The sequence below is a fragment of the Pan paniscus genome, chromosome 12 (genome assembly GCF_029289425.2).
Source record: "Pan paniscus chromosome 12, NHGRI_mPanPan1-v2.0_pri, whole genome shotgun sequence".
Lineage (NCBI taxonomy): Eukaryota > Metazoa > Chordata > Mammalia > Primates > Hominidae > Pan > Pan paniscus.
In genome coordinates this window covers 73,068,803-73,088,135 of record NC_073261.2, presented here as the reverse complement: position 1 = coordinate 73,088,135, position 19,333 = coordinate 73,068,803, and positions in this window count along the sequence as shown.

Genomic DNA, 19,333 nt, shown 5'->3' with positions numbered 1-19,333 from the left:
GGCACCATCTTTCAGTTCAGCAAAGAAGAAAAGAGACCATCAAGGAAGACTTGCTCCATCTCCCTCCTCCCCTGACCACAACCAAGCCCATGTTTTACAAACTTACTTCCACTTTTTATTTTCTCCCACATCATCATAGTCATAATCACTTCTTCTGAACAAAGAAGATTCTTCTAAGCGTGTTCTGAATTTCATCTTTCTCTGACCTTCTCAGCAACTTCACACCAGACGATTTCTCTTTTTTATCTGGTCTTCAAATACTCCTTCTCTATTAGCCTCTCTATTTATTACACAAACATGTTTAATGTTGTCAGTTCCTGTGTTTCCCTCTAGTTGTCATCCTTTCTCTTGCTTCCCCTCAACAGCCAGAGAGAGAATCCAGCACTGACTATCTCCATCTCCTTACCACTCACTCACTCCTCAAGGCAATCTGCTCCATTCTGTCATCCAAGTACCTCTGATAAAAGAGATCATTGAAGTCATGATGTTGAGTCCTAAATACACATTTAAGTTCCTCCCCACCTCTCTGAAGCAGGTGACTCTGATGGCTTCACCCTCTTTAGAACACGATATTCCTCGTTTTCATGGTGTCCTCTGCTTTCTCTCCTGTCTTCTGCCCACTCCTTCTTGATGGACTTTTAGGGGGCCCAATACATAGTGCCATTCTCTTCCCCACCTAAATCTGTTGCTAACCAGAGACAAACTCAGGAGCCAAACAACTAGAGATAGAAATGTTACCTTTTTATGAATGTACAGGAAGAATAGGGTTTAGATCAGGGTTTCTCCACCTTGGTACTATTAACATATTAGGCAGAAAAAATTCTTTGTTAAGGGAGTAGTGGCCATCCTGTGTACTGTAGGATGTTTAGCAGCATTCCTGGCCTCTACCCACTAGTTGCCAATAGCACCCTCTCCTACCGTCAAATGTAATAATAAAAATATCTCCAGGCATTGCCAAATGTACCCCTAGGGAGAAATGGGTGGCCAAAATATCTCCAAGCTGAGAATCACTGATGAGATATGCAGAGTCATATAGGTCTATTAATATCCTACATGGAAAGAATATATTTACTCATAAGGCTCTGGCACAGCTGTACAGCATCAAGGTATCCCACAGAGATAGGCTTCTCACCACAAGGCATATAAAAGACAGAAACATTGACTCTGCAAAGAAGCAGATTTTGAAAGTAGAGAAAGAGGATAGTAACTAGGTCATTCCTCTGATACGAATAAATGAGGGAGCAAGGGGAAATGATGGAGCATGGGGATAAGGGTCTCTCACTACACTGATACTTCATGTGATCCAGTAAGCCAGCATTTAGCCAAATGTTGTCTGTAGGTCACCTACATCATAGTCATGTGGGATATATTTGCTAAAATGTAGACCCTGGACTCACTGAATCCAAATCCTTGCAGGTAATCTGAGATACTACATTTCCAACAGGCAGTCCAAGGAATTATCATCAACAGCAAGGTTTGGGATCCACTACCATAAACTAAAATCCTCATGTGTCAGGACCACTGTTTACTTATGTCTGCATCCACCAGTCCTGGTCCATTAATAACTAGGAGTATCTGTTGTTCAATAGTAAAAACATTAAACACTGGAGAGTCACTCGATACCAGTGGCCTTTAGTTTTCTTAAGGAGCCTTCAACTTGTGACTTAAAAGTGATGGATAGAAACCTTTGAAAGGTAGTAATTATGAATTAATAATTATTCCACAATCTGAAGAATGAATTAATCACAGCAGTAATGGCCAGTGCCTGTATGGATAAAATTATACACTAATACTTGAAGTGGGTGATTTAAACTTAAAGAAATAAGATGGACAGAAGTATTAATGAGATCTTAACACTCATTTACATTATGAGTGGGTCAAAATAAAATACATACAAAGTCTCACCCAAAGACAAGAAAAATGCAAGGGTATTAATATAAAAGATGATACATCTTTTCCCTAGTGTTTTATAACAACTCAATTTCTAGGCATTTATGTTAGGCCATTCTTGCATTACTACAGAGAAATACCTAAGGCTGGATTATTTATAACAAAAGGAAGTTTAATTGGCTTGTGGTACTGCAGGCTGTAAAGGAAGCATGGTACAGGCATCTGCTTGGCTTCAGGGTGCCCTCAGAGATCTTACTCATGGCAGAAGGCAAAGAGGGAGTAGGCACATCACATGGTTTGAGCAGGAGCAAGACTGTGGGGGGAGGTACCACACTTGTAGACAACCAGATCTCCCAAGAACTTACTCACTATCATTAGGACAGCACTTAGACATGAGGCATCACACCCATGACCAAAACACCTCCCACCAGGCCCCACCTCTAACATCAGTGATTATATTTCAGCACGAGATCTGGGGGGACAAATATCCAAACTATATCAGAATTTAAATCTGAAAGCTCACAATCGATCTTCTACATCTTTAACAAAATCTCCAAATGTTATAAAAGCATAATGTCCCCATTTAGCGTTGAACTTAGTTATGCTCCAGTTTCTACCTATATCACCATCTACTTCAGCCATATCCTTAAAAACATTCCTTTGCTGTTGATGGTTAGGAATTTTCTTTGCTGCTGATGGTTAGGAAGAGAACTTCATGGCAGACATACTTACCAAATAATCCATTTGATCTCCATTGTCCCCTGTTATTTCCTAGTCTCCTTGCAATTAGGTGAAGTTCTGCAATCATTTCTTACCAGTGAAGTGGAAGTGACATTGATATATGCTGCTTCTAGTCTAAGGCAATAAAAAACCCATATGAAATCCCACAGCCCTCTCCTTCCTCCATCATGGTAACTGAAAAACTAAGGAGGCTGAGTGTTTCAGATGGGGAGCAGAATGTGGTGATGGCTGGGTCCCTAAGGGACAATGCAGGACTCAGTGCCCTAACAACCCTGTGGAAACATGGATTGCAAATGAAAAATAAACCTTTATTAGATCAACCACTGAGCATTTAGATTATTTGTTTCTGCATCATAACTAAAGTAATATAAATATTTTTTAATATAAATATAAATATTTTTTAATATAAACATTTTCTAATATAAACATTTTCTCCATTCTGCATTGGAAGGAGAGGTAAGAATCGGCACACACAAATATGAGCACTATCTACTCTGCAAACATGTACAGATTTCTGGATATTGGAAACTAAAACCATCCAGGAACTAATTTAATAGTGATATTTAGAAAAGCTCCATGACACTGATTAAGGCAATGATTTTATTTTTTTAGATATGACCCCAAAAAGAAAAAGGACAAAAACAAAAGTAGACAAATGGAATTACGTCAAACTAAAAAGCTTCTGCACAGCTAAAGAAACCATTAACAGAGTGAACAGAGAAGCTACAAAATGGGAGAAAATACTTGCGAACCATATATTTGATAGGGGGTTTAATATCTCAAATATAAAAGAAACTCAATAGCAATAAAACAAATAATATCTTTTTTTAAATGGGTAAAGTATTTGAATAGCCATTTCTCAAAATAAGACATACAGGCCAGGCACGGTGGCTCACACCTGTAATCCCAGCAATTTCGGAGGCGGAGGTGGATGGATCACCTGAGGTGAGGAGTTCGAGATCAGCCTGACCAACATGATGAAACTCCTTCTCTACTAAAAATACAAAATTAGCCGGACGTGGTGCCGCACACCTATAATTCCAGCTACTTGGGAGGCTGAGAATGGAGAATCTCTTGAACCCGGGAGGCGAAGGTTGCAGTGAACCAAGATCATGCCAATGCACTCCAGCCTGGGCAACACGAGCAAAACTCTGTCTCAAAAAAAGAGGACGTACAAATGGCCAACAGGCACATAAAAAATGCTCAACATCACTAATCATTGGAGAAATAAAATTTAAAACCACAATGAGATATCACCTCACACCTGTTAGAATGGCTACTACCAAAAAGTTAAAATATAACAAATGTTGGAGAGGATGTGGAGAAAAGAGAACTCTTGTACATACACTGTGGGCAGAAATGTAGAGTGGTGCAGGTATTACTGAAAACAGAATGGACGTTCTTCAGAAAGTTAAAAATAAAACAACTCTATGACCCAGCAATGCCACTACTGGATATACATACAAAGAAAATGAAATCAGCCTATCAAAGAGATATCTCCACTCCCATGTTCACTGCAACAGATTTACAGTAGCCAAGATATGGAATCAAGCTAAATGCCCATTGGCAGATGAATGGGTAAAGAAAATGTGGTATACATACACAACGGAAAACTATTTACCCCTTAAAAAAATCCTGTCAATTGCAGTGACATGGATGAACTTGGAAGACATTGTGTTAAGCGAAATAAGCCAGGAACAGAAAGACAAATACCACATGATCTTATATATGGAATCTAAAAACATGGAACTCATATAAGTAGAGAGTAAAATGGTGGTTACCAGGGGCTGGGGAGTGGAAATGGTTTGAGGAGATGTTGGGCAAAGGTTATAAAATTTAAGTTAGATAGGAGGAATAAGTTCAACAGACTCTATCATCCAACACCGTGACTACAGTTAATAATGTATTGTATTCTTGAAAATTGCCAGGAGTATATTTTAAGTATTCACACAACAAAAAATAATAAGTACATGAGGCAATGCATGTATTAATTAGTTTGATTTAGCCATTCCACAATATATACATATTGCAAAAATTTTGTTGTACATGATAAACATATATAATTTTTATCAATTAAAAATAATTAACTGATTTTTAAAACAAAACTAAATGAATAATGATTCCTGATAAAATATTTTAGCAGAGGAAGTCTAGGGAATGGTCTATGTTTCCTCTTGGAAAGATCCATGTTCTTCAACATGGTAAAACCAAAATGTTGGCCTCATTATGCCTGATTTCAGTTCTATTGTTTAAAAACCCACGTGAGGACAAAAAGTTCTTGTGGAAAAATTATAAACATCTTATTGACTAACCCAAATTCACCCAGAATACATTTTATCTGGGGTTTTATATATCCATAAAGGTTTTATAAAATATACAGAATCAACTGTTTTCTCTGCTGAAAGTGACCAGTTATCTAGAGGGTTATAGGATATAGGTATTGTGAAGGAAACAGACTTTTTAATTACACAAATATAAAATTGCCATTGTTCTAAGTACTAAATGCTATGAAGGAAAAACATGTTGTCATGTAACAGTATAAAAATCAAGGAATTTGACCTCGTCAAGGAGATCAGGGAGGGCTTCCCAGGAGTGGTGATGATTGGCCTGAGATCTCAAGAAAAAACATCAGTTGCACAGATGACCAAAAACTGAGGTATGGGTGAACATGTTCCAGTCAGAGGATATGGCTTATAGCAAAAAAAATATGGAATGTTTGAGAATTTAGAGAAGACTAGTGTATGAATAATCACAGAGAAAAGTAAACGCTCATTCCCTCCATGTACCAAAAGTTAATAAGATTCTTGTCCAGAAATATTCAGAAGAACAGGAAAACAGAGTATTTCCTATGAACTTTTTTGCTCTTTCCTTCTCTTTAAGTTAAAATAAATCTCTTCAAAGAGAAAAAAAGGCAAATTGCCAAAGAGTATATATAATGTGATTCCATTTGTGAATATTCCTGGAAGGACACATGTATTAGTTATTTTCTGCTGTCTAACAGTATTAGCACAAGCTTACTAGTTCTAAATTACACTCATTTGTTAGTTCACAATTTCTGTGAGTCAGGAATCCTGAATTGGCTGAGCTGGGTCCTTTGCTTCAGTGTCTCTCACAAGGCTACAATCATGCTGTCAGTCAGAGCTGGGATCTCATCTACAGCTCCATTGGGCAAGGTTCCATTCCCAAGTTCAAACAGATGTTGGCAGGATTCAATTCTTTACAGGTCTTTGGAATCAGGGCCACCGTTCCTTGATGACTTTTGGCAAGAGGTCACTCTCAATTTCTTCCACATGGACCTCTCCACATCTGTATGGCAGCTTACTTCATCAAAGCCAGCAAGGGGAGTTCTACTGAGAAAGCCTAGCAGCAAGACCAAAGTTACAATCTTACATAACGTTACCACCGAAGTGGCATTCCCTCACCTTGACCATATCTTATTGCTTAGAAGCAAGTCAAAGATGCTGCTCACACTCAGAGAAGAGGATTACACTAGGCTTGCATGAAGGAGGTGGAAATCACCAGGGCCATCACAGAGTCTGTCTGCCATAATACACAAAACATTAGTAATAGGGCATATTTCAGGTTGAGGGCTACAGGGTCTAGGAAGGAAGACTGTCCCTATTACTTTACATCTTTTCAAGTAATTTGCATTTTGATCCCTCACATGCATTAATTTTTATTTTTAGTAAATATTTTCACACTGTTCCTGCTTTGATGGGAGAAGATGGAATTAGCACTTTCCCAAATAGATAGAAGGTTATATCTCTCTTGGCATAAGGTAAAGCCATACGTGAGGCATCTGTTTCTCCACCATCAAAACGACATGCTAGGATGTAATGGAGAACACAGGAGTGTGTTTGTTTGTTTTAACTCAGTTATTTGTACAATGGCTCCAATTCTCTGGGATGTTCTAACTAAATAAGTCAGTCTAATAACAACTGAAAAGAGTTTGAAAATTTGGAATATTCTGTGATTAAATATAATTCACACAGTTTTGTTCATTAATTCCACAAATATTTGGAATTCCTATTATGTGTTCAACATTGCATCACTCTTCATAATGAACAATATTTAAATAAATTTTTCATATAATTTACCAATTTTGTCTTTGACAAGAATATTAAAATGAATGCTGTAATTTTATGAGGAAAAAATGATGCCAAAAATAGTCAATAAAAAGTCATGCCTCAAAACCATTTTGATTTCACCTACCACTACATTGTTGGCATAGATCAAAGGACCCTAAACTTATTGGTTCAGCACCCTTCATGTCTCAGTAATTATTTCATATGCCAAAAGAAATATCTAACCTTTTCATTAAGATTAGGTCCAAACAACAAGTATTTTTGTCCTAAAAGCTAAGTAAATATTTGAAAAATAACACATATAACTTGAAAGAAAAATTGTATTTTCACACTGACCAATGTGAGGTATGCACTTCATGGGCATTAGAGCTTCTCAAATTTTGGAATTAAATGAGACTCTGCCACCTTCATTTGCTGTTCCACCTTGATTTTTCTGAGGTGCTTGTGCTTTTTTTTTATCACTGGAACCTCTGATCTTCAGTGATATAACATAATTAAGAAGAATGTAGTGCAATCTAAAGTTGGAAATGTGAACTACCTTTAGTAGTCGATACAATATCCAAAAGATGTTGAATATTGTGGTTTCCTTCAACGATTCAAAATATCCTGAGGTGCCCCTTTACTTCAGTGTCTTGGGGCACCTAGGCACCCAGTTAGGGAATTTGAGGCAAGAATGTAATACATATTTAGGAAAAAGAAAAATCTACAATCAAAATCCACATATCCATTTGCTATTTTCTACAGGAATCCTTCTAGTAAAGTAAAAGTTCAATTAAATCCAATTTGACTGCTGATATATTAAGACCCTAAACCAGGGTGAAGCAGACAAATAAAGAAATTAAAGTTAAAGGTTTTATCAAATTTATTTTTTATTAGTGGCAAACACTAATAATATACAGGAAACTGCGTGCGCTTCTAATAGTTGTGTTGCATTAACAAAAGCAATTTATTCTTCTGGTTCCAATCTTTTATTATTTGAAATAAAACTAAAACTATAAGCATTCTGGGCAGGTAGGTTCTAAGTTAATCAATACTCACAGAGAATTTCAATGAGTTACTTGAAAATCTATCTTTATTGAAGAAGAGACATGATGTCTAAATTCTTACTCCAGGTATACAGAGAAAAAGACAGGCTCTGCTCTCCCTCTAATCTTGCTATGCACTCTGATGGAATTTGTTCCCCAGGAAAGCAAGTACATAGCCATTAATCTCTTCTGAACATAACTGACCTTTGTCCTGTTGACCTTTTTCCTCAGTCTATGGATGGAAATTTCTCCTGCCAAACATCTTGGAGAAGCTGCAAAAGTATCCCTACCAGAAGTCTCTCCTTGTGGAGAATGAAATTAGGTAAAGCTTGCAGAGTGAATAACAAATTGAATTCATTTAACTGAATTGCTGTCTCACCAATAAGGCTCATCTCAAAGCACAAGCACAAGTTTAAGAGCAGGAATAGCATCAACAAGATGAATTGTGTTCTCAGACTGCATGGCAGAGCTAGATGCTGACGATGCGACTACTGGAAGGTGAACCAGTGAGTCAACTTCTTTTTTGAACTGTCTTGGTCTACATCGCACAATTTTAGAAAAATAGCTTGTCTTTGTCTAAACAGTTCTTTCCATCTCTGTAGCAGATTTTTCTTTTTCTTTTTTTTTTTTCTTTTTTTTTTTTTTTGAGACGGAGTCTCGCTCTGTCACCCAGGCTGGAGGGCAGTGGTGCGATCTCGACTCACTGCAAGCTCCGCCTCCCGGGTTCACGCCATGGTCCTGTAGCAGATTTTTCTATTGTGCAATTGCATGATTAGAAGAGTAAATCTTCTGGTAGATGAAAAGTCTGAAGAAAACAGTTCTTCACAGTGACATTTTCAAGGCACTGGTGCCTGTATTATCTGTCAAGTCTAAAGACACTTTACAAAAATGAGTTAGGAAGTATTTTCACACAAAATTCACAACAAATTAGGACACATTTCTATTGTGTAACACAATCTGGGTGTCAATCTGTCACATTATGGTATCTGTCCCTGCCTCAGAATGGAGTCATCATTGACTCATGAACCAGGTCTTAGGTTTCTAAAGGTCATCTTCACACATAAATACAAACCCATGCTTTTATCTAACAATACCTATGATGGTGCAAGCACATTCAGTCAGCCTAGCTTCCAAAGAGGAAGCCTGTTTTACTGTGATAATATGCATCCTTATCTCCCAGGCATTTACTATTCCAATTTGCATACTTCCTCACTCCACAAATGGCAAGTAGCATGGAAGCGCACACAATCTTTGGACTCAGTTCAACCTAAGTTTGATTCCAGTTCTGCCACTCTCTAGCTGTGAAACCATTAACAGTACACCTTACCACTCTGAGCGTCAGTCTCCTCTTTAATGAAATGCTTTTACCTCGGCTGGGCGCAGTGGCTCACGCCTGTAATCCCAGCACTTTGGGAGGCCGAAGCGGGCGGATCATGAGCTCAGAAGATCGAGACCATCCTGGCTAACACAGTGAAACCCTATCTGTACTAAAAATACAAAAAGTTAGCTGGGCGTGGTGCCAGGTGCCTGCAGTCCCAGGTACTCGGGAGGCTGAGGCAGGAGAATGGCATGAACCTGGGAGGCGGAGATTGCAGTGAGCCGAGATCACACCACTGCACTCCAGCCTGGGCAACAGAGTGACACTCTGTCTCAGAGGGAAAAAAAAAAAAAAAAATGCTTACCTCAGTTATTTGCAGAACTAAACATATAGTATGCCCAGTAAATAACATCTATTAATGATTATCTTCTCAAATAGGTCTTACCTATCTTGTCTACAAGTTTAAAGACTATGGGACTTTTCTGGCCCAATTCTAACTTTAAGAAGTCCTCTTCTTCTAGACATCTTTCAAGATTACAAGGAACAATCATCTAACCTGAAGCATTCATACCTACTTTATTTAAGGCAAGGCTTGAGGATGTGAAATCTGCACTGAGTTGATGACTACAAAGTACTCAGGAAATATTCGGGACAGAAGCACAGAGGTGAATATAAATTCAACAACCTTAAAGAGTGAGCAAGTGAGTGAGCGAGCGAGCAAGCAAGCGAACGAATGAGTGATCATAAATTCCACAACTATTCCTATTTGAGTTTCCTATAGACCTCAATAATTAGCACTCTCTCAAAAACTGAAACTCCATTCATCTTAAAACTGCACACCTATCTTAATGACAAAGTCAGATTTTTCCTTGCGCGTATTAAAACAAAGTAGGCAACATTTCCTGACTATACAATATCAAAACAGGTAAAGAAATTGTTAATTTCATATTTCAGGAAAATCATTTTGTCTAAAAAAATTTATAATTCCACTACTGATATTGTTTGGCTGTGTCCCCACCCAAATCTCACCATGAATTGTAATAATCTCCATGTGTCGAGGGTGAGGCCAGGTGGAGATCATTGAATCATGGGGACAGACGCCCCCTTACTGATCTCATGGTAGTTAATAAGTCTCACAAGATCTGATGATTTTATAAATGGGAATTCTCCTGAACATGCTCTCTTGCCTGCTGCCATGTAAGTCATAACTTTGCTTCTCTGCCTTTTGCCATGATTGTGAGGCCTCCACAGCCATGTGGAACGCTGAGTCAATTAAACCTTTTTCCTTTATAAATTACCAAGTCTTGGGTAGGTCTTTATTAGGAGCATGAGAACAGACTAATGCAACTATTAATCTGATACATTTCTAATATATTAGAAAGTAATATAAACTTCCTAATTTTATGCTTAATCTCTTATGATACTTTCTCAGTTTCCAAATATTTCAGAAACATTTCAACAAATTCCAGTAGCTAATCTACATTGAGCAATGCACTGTCTCTCAGAAACTCTGTTGTTAGTGAAGAATATTATAATGAAATATTAAACAATTAGAAGGTAAATGCCAAGTAGAAATTAAGTTTATTTTAGTCAGTCACTATCCTAGGGTAATATCTGTAATGTTATGAGATATTTAATCACAACTATGTAAAATCATATGCAGCTAGAATTTTAAAAACCAGATTTCACCTGTTAGTCCTATTCTCAGCTAGTAAAAGAACTAGCTAACTTAGCTAAGTAGAGAAAAGTTTTCATACAGCATTTAAAAACTTATAAAATTAATTCATGGTGACATCACCATGAATTTACTCAGATGACATAATAAGCATGAGACTTGACCACTATAAAAACATAATTACAAATACAGTCATGCATCACTTCACAACAGAGATATGTTCTGAGAGATGTGTCATTAGGGATTGCATCATTGAGTGAACATCATAGAGGGTACGTACACACACCTACATGATAACAGCCTACTGCAAACCCAGGCTATATAGTAGAGCATATTACACACCTAAGCTACTTCACTCCGAGACTAAAAACCTGTACAGCATGTTATTGTGCTGAACACTGTAGGCAATTGTAACACAATGGCAAATATTTTTGTATCTAAACATATCTACAGTAGAAAAGCTACAGTAAACATATGGTATTACAATGTTATGTGAAGACCATCATGTATGTGGCTCATCATTGACTGAAATTCCATGTCGCACATGACTATGGTTATTCATCTTCTTAAAGAAAAATTATTTACAGGCAGGAGATATGCTTGATCATGTTCATTTCCTCTGCTCTCCATATAATCCATCTTTAATGGAGATACACAGAATCCTCATCTTTTATGAAGTTGCACAGTTTCCTTAATCAGTAGAATCTAAGAAAATGATAAAAATCACTTTACACTGCAATAGAGAATGCTGTCTGTGAACGAAGTGCTCTTCAGGAACTAAGAAATTTCAATATTAATAAGAGAAATGCATATGACTGTTTACACTGCCTAGAGGAGGTTAGTGAGCAAGTTCTGCTAAATAAAGTGAGACTTAACAAATACTTTAATTCAATACATTGCCCTAATAATTCTTCAGTGATATTATTACCAACATAGGGCACTAAGGACCCTGTAGATGGAATGCCTTCTTTTTTGACACCATGGAGCACAATGGAGTTTTAATAGGTTTTAACCTCACATTAACACTATACACTTAGTCTCTAAATGAGTTCCTAATTGACACCTTTGATGTGATCCTTATTTTAGAAATGTAGGAAACATTCCATGCTACAAATTCAAATAGTGATACACTTCTGAATTAAAGAATACTGCTCTTTATAATATTATCATTTTCTAAATAAAAATATTTATATGTCCCCATAAATATTTGAAAGATTACACTGCAACACCTTAATAACTATTACCTATTTGGAAAGAAAACTGGTACTTTTCTCAGTTTTGTTTTTCTCTCTTTTCTACTTTTACTATAATGAACATAAACTGATAGCTATTTAAAAAACATTTCAGAAAAATAAGATTCTTGTTCAGAAATTAATGTCGCTTATACAATACCAAAAAAAGTAGGTTCTCCCATTTTTACCATCAACACCAAAGTGCATAAACAAGATACCAATCTGCTAAACAACATTCTAAATATAACCAGATTAACTTCCAGATGTTCATTATAAATGTTATCAGTGATCACCCAGCATTCTGGAAAGTGCTCTTTTTTAAAGTCTACAAAAAATTATTATGTGACTTGGAGCTATCTCTTTATTAATGAGAAAAAAACAAAGTAAAGCAGTTTTATCAAACTAATATAAGATTTCTCCTCACACAGAATGTTGAAGAGTCAGAAGGTCAGACACAATTATAATAAGAAATGGACCAGATGTGATATCTAAGTTGGAGAGCTAAGACAGCCAAAATTCATAATATTGCTGCTTTCAAATATTGATGAGTGTCTGCAGAAAGAGTATAGCATGAGAAATGATGGACTTTGGGGGAAGGGTTTTTGAAGGCATGAAATTTCTAATAGAAAATTGAATGAGGCTTAATAGAATAGCCAAACTTGCAATGGGCAATTGAGAGGGGCTAAATGAAGTAGAAAAATTAAAACTGTTTCCTATAAAACTGAATATACAAGTGTACTCTGATTTGTATAATGTGGAGTACACATAAATATTGAATTGTGCTACTTATTAATAATACATTTAAAGGATCTTAAGATCCATAAAAGAAACTTGGAAGAAAGAAAATGCAACTTATCCAGAAACACTGCAGTATCCTCTAAAGAAATCAAAAGGTAGAATCATGACCAAAAAAAATCCCTGACACTTCCTATACAGTGCATATCTAAAAACATAAATATTACTGCTTCTCCTCAATTCACATTTTTTTTTCCTAAGTTGGGTCTACATTTACATATTATACTCTGCCTGGGTATTCAGAGATTTTAAAATAGGTATATGAAAACAAAGCCTTCAAAACAAAAAATACAGGACATTTCCAAATCATGTATAACTCATAAAAATGCCTCCTTCCATTTCCACTTCAGCCTATCAAAGATCACCAAAGAGTGTGGAATTTAAAAGTGTATAGGTTCCAATGAGGAAGGGAAGAAATTTAAAAGCTTGTAGTAAACTTCAAGGTAAAAGTAAAATATTGAAGAATACCAGGATTCTGGAATTCCTAACTAATGTTCTAGCAGAATGTATAAAAGTGACAGAAAAATAAACATTCTCTCAGGATCATAAAAACAGCTGGTTCTATCACTTCAAGAAATAAATAAGAAAGAAACAAAGTTCTATTTCTTCAAGGGAAATAAGAAACAAAGATTATGAGTGCTGCCTTGTTGAGAAATCTGCCACTGCTATATTCAAATTACCTGAGCTCCACCTTCTCCAGTAGTCATTTTTTCACAGTGATTCTGTGTTATTCACACAATCTAAAATATAACACCTCCTATGTACCATCATATCTTTCTCTCGTTTTAATTATTTTTTAAATTTTCACTGTTACATTAAGAACAGGATGAGAATGAACATTTAGGAAGTTCTTGGCACCGTATTCAATGTTTTATGTATATTCTCTCATTTAATTTATTGATCTAGACTTCCACTACATAGACATGCATTTGAGTTATCAGACATCTTCTTTCAAAAATGTAAACCCTTCTGAAAGAGTTGAGCCTTTATTTTCTACTCACATTGACTTGCAAATGTAAGGTAAGTTTTGTGAAGGGAGAATAAAGGGGGAATAGGAAATGAGGGAGGCACTTCTGGACCACCATTTATGACTCCCTGTGGTGCAGTGAGGCATCCCCCAGTAAAATTCCCCAGTGAGGAACACAGAGGCAGCACCAGGGTGCCTGAGCAGAACACTATTAGGAGATGAGAGGGGGGTGCAGAAGGAAAGTGGGAGGATATTTGAAAGAACTTCAGTTTCAAAATTGTCTTAGGAGACTGTGACAGAATCAGGAAAATAAACCATTTGTCTCTTCTTCCTTTCTTCTCTTGTTACAAATTAAGAAAAAAAAAACTGATACTATTTACTCAGTGGATAATGTATGGGCAGTTTAAGGCTGGCTAGGAATGTGACTTGCCATTATATATACAGCTATGCTTCTTAATTCCATGTATCTATCTGGCTTTCAGCTAATTTTTAGAATATGAGTCATGTCTAATTTTGTAACTACTTTAATAAACTCTATAGATTAGCAGGTATTCAAAACCTAAGAGTTATGGTCCTGAGAATTTCTGTGGTTAAAAAAAATTGGAAGTTGAAAAATATAAGATGTTTGGGGGACTATAAAGGTGAGGAATGAACTCACATATGAAATTATGAAAGCCTTTGTATATATTTTTTAATCTTCTGAAATAAATCATCACCACCATCCAACAAAGTAACTGTGTATGCAGCATAAAAGAGGAAGAATGGACACTTCATAAACTTTCACTTACTCTTTGTACACCTAGAAATTATCAGAATTTCCTTTTGCTATATTTTAATTATATTTTTGCAATTAATTTAGCTTCATTAAATATAATAACCCCTTCTTTCTCTTCCTACTTCTTTATGCAAAGTCTGACGCTTTTTCGATGCGATGATTTCAAATAGTTGACTCTGCCTGTCATCTGTTCTCAGTGAAGCCCTCAAAACACAGCTTCACACCCTGTCTTCAGGCAGCTGCAAAATCACAGCTTTGAGGCCTATAACTTTGTTCCCTCCTTTCAGCATTTTTATGTCTTCTAAGGTTTCATTAAGAAACCTTACATTTGCTCTCCCAGACGCTTACTTCTTTTTTTTACTTTCCAACTTCAATAGCCCCCTTTTTTCAATTATCATTAGTACATATAAAAACTGAAAATCTTAGAGCTGCCAAAAGATATTCAGAAATAAAGCCACAAACGTGTGCCACAAAATGACATTTCAGTCAATGCCAGCCTGCGTACATGATGGTGGTCCCATAAGAATATAATATCGTATTTTTACTATGTCTTTTCTATGTTTAGATACACAAATACTTACCATTGTATTACTATTGCCTACGTCATTCAGTACGGTAACATACTGTACAGGTTTGTAGCCTAGGAGCAATAGGTGAGATCATATAGCCTAGGTGCGTAATACTCTATATCATCCAGGTGTGTGTAAGTACACTGTATCATGTTCACACAAAGACGAAATCTCCTGATGACACATTTCTCAGAATATATCCTCATATCCTCATTGTTGAGTGATGCGTGACTGTATATTTAAAAGACAATGAAAGAAAACCAGAGATTGGAGAACAATACGTGTAAAAACTTACCAATACATAAATATTCATCAAAATCATTCATTAAATTTAGATGGAATTTTAAGTATTGATTGAGAACATGTAATTTTATTATAATAATAACTGCATTGCTTGTCCTCTCCATAAACACACGCACACAGGAGGAACACTGTCCTTGGTAGTGTAAGAAATGCCTTTGGAGAAAGTAGGGCATTTGGGGAGCTCTCCGTGTCCTAAGTCTGAAGGCGAGTCTCAAGAGAAGAGCTACAGAGCATTTCCCTGGAGAATGATCTGAGTGCCCAGAGCCTCAGCATCCTGGACAAAAGAATTCTGAAAAATGGCAGAAGATAGAGAAAAGGACAACATGAATTAAAAAGTTGTCTTTTCCGCAACATGATATTTTTAAGACAGGTACTGTCTAAATAGAAATAAGTTTCCGAAACTATCTTTCTAGTACAAATGAGCATTTATGAATACACATACAGATGCTTCTCAACTCACAAATGGGTTACATCCCAATAAACCCGTCATTATCATTAAGTCAAAAATGCATTTTTACACCTAACCTACCGAACATCACAGCTTAGCCTAGCGTACCTTAAACATTCTCAGAACACTTACATTAGCCTACAGTTGGGCAAAATCATCTGGCAACACAGTCCATTGTAGAATATTGGCTGTTTACCCTTGTAATCACATGGCTACCTGGGAGCTGTAGCTCACTGCCCCTGCCTAGTGTCACAAGACGGCATCATACAGCATATCAGTAACTCTGGAAAGAAATCAAAATTCAAAATTTCTACTGAATGTGTATCACTTTCACACCATAAAGCTGAAAATCATATCTTGAAGCATCATAAGTCAGAGACCATCTATATGCTACAGAAGTCTGTACCAAAGACACTATACCCATAAAATGAAATTAAACTTTTGTAAATGGATGCACAGATATAGTAATATGAAAATCTAAATATGGACACACAATATATATTTTACCCTACTCACTATCAGTCTATCTTCCTTTATTCTGTTTTTCTTCTACTTCATGAGAGTTGCTATCTAAAATTGTGTGTTTATATGTGTTTAGTTTTCTTTGTTTGTATTTTTTTATCTCTATCATAAAGTACAAGCTCCATGAGGGCAGAAATTTTGTCTTCTACTGTGTTGCCAGCACCTGGAAGAATGTTTAGTCCACATAAGGAGTTCAATAAATATTTTTTCAATGAACAAATAACCCAAACATTTATACCATCTTGTGTGGACTATTGCGACAGCCTCCTAGCTTTTTTTCCTGTGTGGCAGAGAGGAGTAAAATTCCATTTTCCAATTCCCTTGAAGTTAGATTCAAGCCACGTGACTGAATTATGGCCAGTGGTATATGCTCATTTACCATGCACTTCCAGACTCCCTGCTAATCCTCCATTCACTCTTTTTCCTTCTGCAACAATCTTGCAAGCCATGTGTTGAATTGAGACAGCAGCATCACATGCTGAAAGAAGTTTGAGTCCCTAAAACATAGCGCAGGGTAAAGCCTTGCCCTACCAACTGTACTGGCCCGTGAAGTAAATTGTTTTGTTGTGTTAAGCCACTGTGATGTGGGCTGCTTGTTAAAACACTTAGCTTCTTATCAATACAATTTTCTTGGTACCCTACAAGCCATCCCTAAAGAGCAACCAAAATGAACATGTTCAAACAGAAATCAGACTATGTCACTTCCCAATAGCTTACTATCACAATTAAAATTGGATTTCCTTCTAGGCCTATAAAATCCTGTAGGCAGTCTGATTCCTGTCTACAATGTCAACCTTATTTCATGCCTTTCTCCATTTTATTCTCTGTAATATACCCAAACAGGTCTTTCTTCTAGTCCTCAAACATGCCAAACCAATTTATTCCCACATCAGTACTTCTGTACAAGCTGTTTCCTCTTCAGGCCTCAGATTAAATGTCACCCCCTCACAGAGGCCTATCTTCCCTCCTTTAACCTATACTGGTCCTTATTCCTGCCTACTATCTGTAGCTGTCTGTCATATTACCGCATTTTATGTTTTATTTTTCTCATAACATTAATCCCACATGCAATTATCATATTTATTGGATTATTTATTGCTTGTTCTTTAACTCAGCATTAAGCCTCTGACAGGAATAACCTTTATCATCTTACTGCAACACCTAGAATAGTGCCTGAAATGTCATGAATGAATGAATGAGCAAATAAATATGCTCATCTAAATATTAATAGGGGCCTAATCTGCACTAGAGAAAAAACACACCTAGTAGATATTTACAGAACATTTCATCCAAAGGCTACAGAATATACATTCTTCTCCTCAGCACATGGCTCATTCTCAAGGATAGATCACACGTTATGTCACAAAACAAGCCTTAACACATTCCAAAAAAACTGAAATAGTATTAAGCATCTTCACTGACCATAATGGAATAAAACTAGAAATCAGCAACAAGAGGAATTTTGGAAACTATATGAACACATGGAAAATGAACAATATGCTCCTGAATGACAGTGGGTCAATGAAGGAATTAAGAAAGAAATTGAAAAATTTCTTGAAACAAATGATAATGGAAACACAACCTGAGAAAATCTATTGAATACAGCAAAAGCAGGGAAATTTATAGTTATAAGTGCCTACATTAAAAAAAAACTTCAAATAAATAACTATTCTAGAAAAGAGCAAACCAAGCTCTAAATTAGTAGAAGAAAAGAAATAATAAAGATTAGAGCAGAAATAAATGAAATTGAAATAAAAAAATACAAAACACCAACAGGATAAAAAGTTGGATTTTTGAAGGGATAAACAAAATTGATAAGCCTTTAATTAGGTCATACTTACAAAAAAAAATGGGAGAAGACCCAAATAAATAAAATCAGAGATGAAACTGAATATATTACACTGATAGCACAGAAATTCAAAGGATCATTAGCGGCTACTATGGGCAACTATATGCCAATAAATTGGAAAATCTAGAGGAAATGGATAAATTCCTAGACACATATGACCTACCAAGATTGAACCATGAAGAAATCCAAAAGTGGAATAGAACTATAAGAAACCAGATGGAAGCCATAATAAAAAGTCTCCCAGTAAAGAAAAGCCCAGGACCCAATGGCTTCGCTGCTGAATTCTATAAAACATTTAAAGAAGAATTAATACCAATTTTGCTCAAACTATTCCAAAAAATTAAAGAGGAGGGAATACTTCCAAACTCATTCTGTAAGTCCAGTATTACCCTAATACCAAAACCAGACAAAGACACATCAAAAAAAGAAAACTGTCCAGGCATGGTGGTTCACATCTATAATCCCAGCACTTTGGGAGGCCAAAGTGGGTGGATCACGAGGTCAAGAGATCGAGACCATCCTGGCCAACATGGTGAAACCTCGTCTCTACTAAAAATACAAAAAAATTAGCTGGGTGTGGTGGTGCACACATGTAATCCCAGCTACTCGGGAGGCTAAGGCAGCAGAATTGCTTGAACCTGGGAGGTAGAGGTTGCAGTGAACCAAGATCGTGCCACTGGACTCCAGCCTGGTGACAGAGGGAGGGAGGGAGGGAAAGAAAGAAAGAAAAATAGAGAGAGAGAGAGAAAGAGAAACAGAGAGAGAGAGAGAGAAAGAAAGAAAGAATGACAAAAAGAAGAAAGAAAAGAAAAGAAAGGGAAAAAAAAGAAAAGAAAACTACAGGCCAATATTCAAAAGTCCTCAACAAAATACTATTAATAGAAAACTGAATTCACAATAAAAAACATTCATCATTACCAAGTGGGATTTATCCCAAGGATGCAAGGATTATTCAACTTAAGCAAATCAAGCAATGTGATACATAGTATCAAAAGAATTAAGACAAAAACCATGTGATCATGTCTAATGATGCTGAAAAAGCATTTGATAAAATTCAACATTTCTTCATGATAAAAACTCTCAAAAAACTGAGTATAGAACATATCTCCATACAACAAAAGGCATATACAACAGATCCG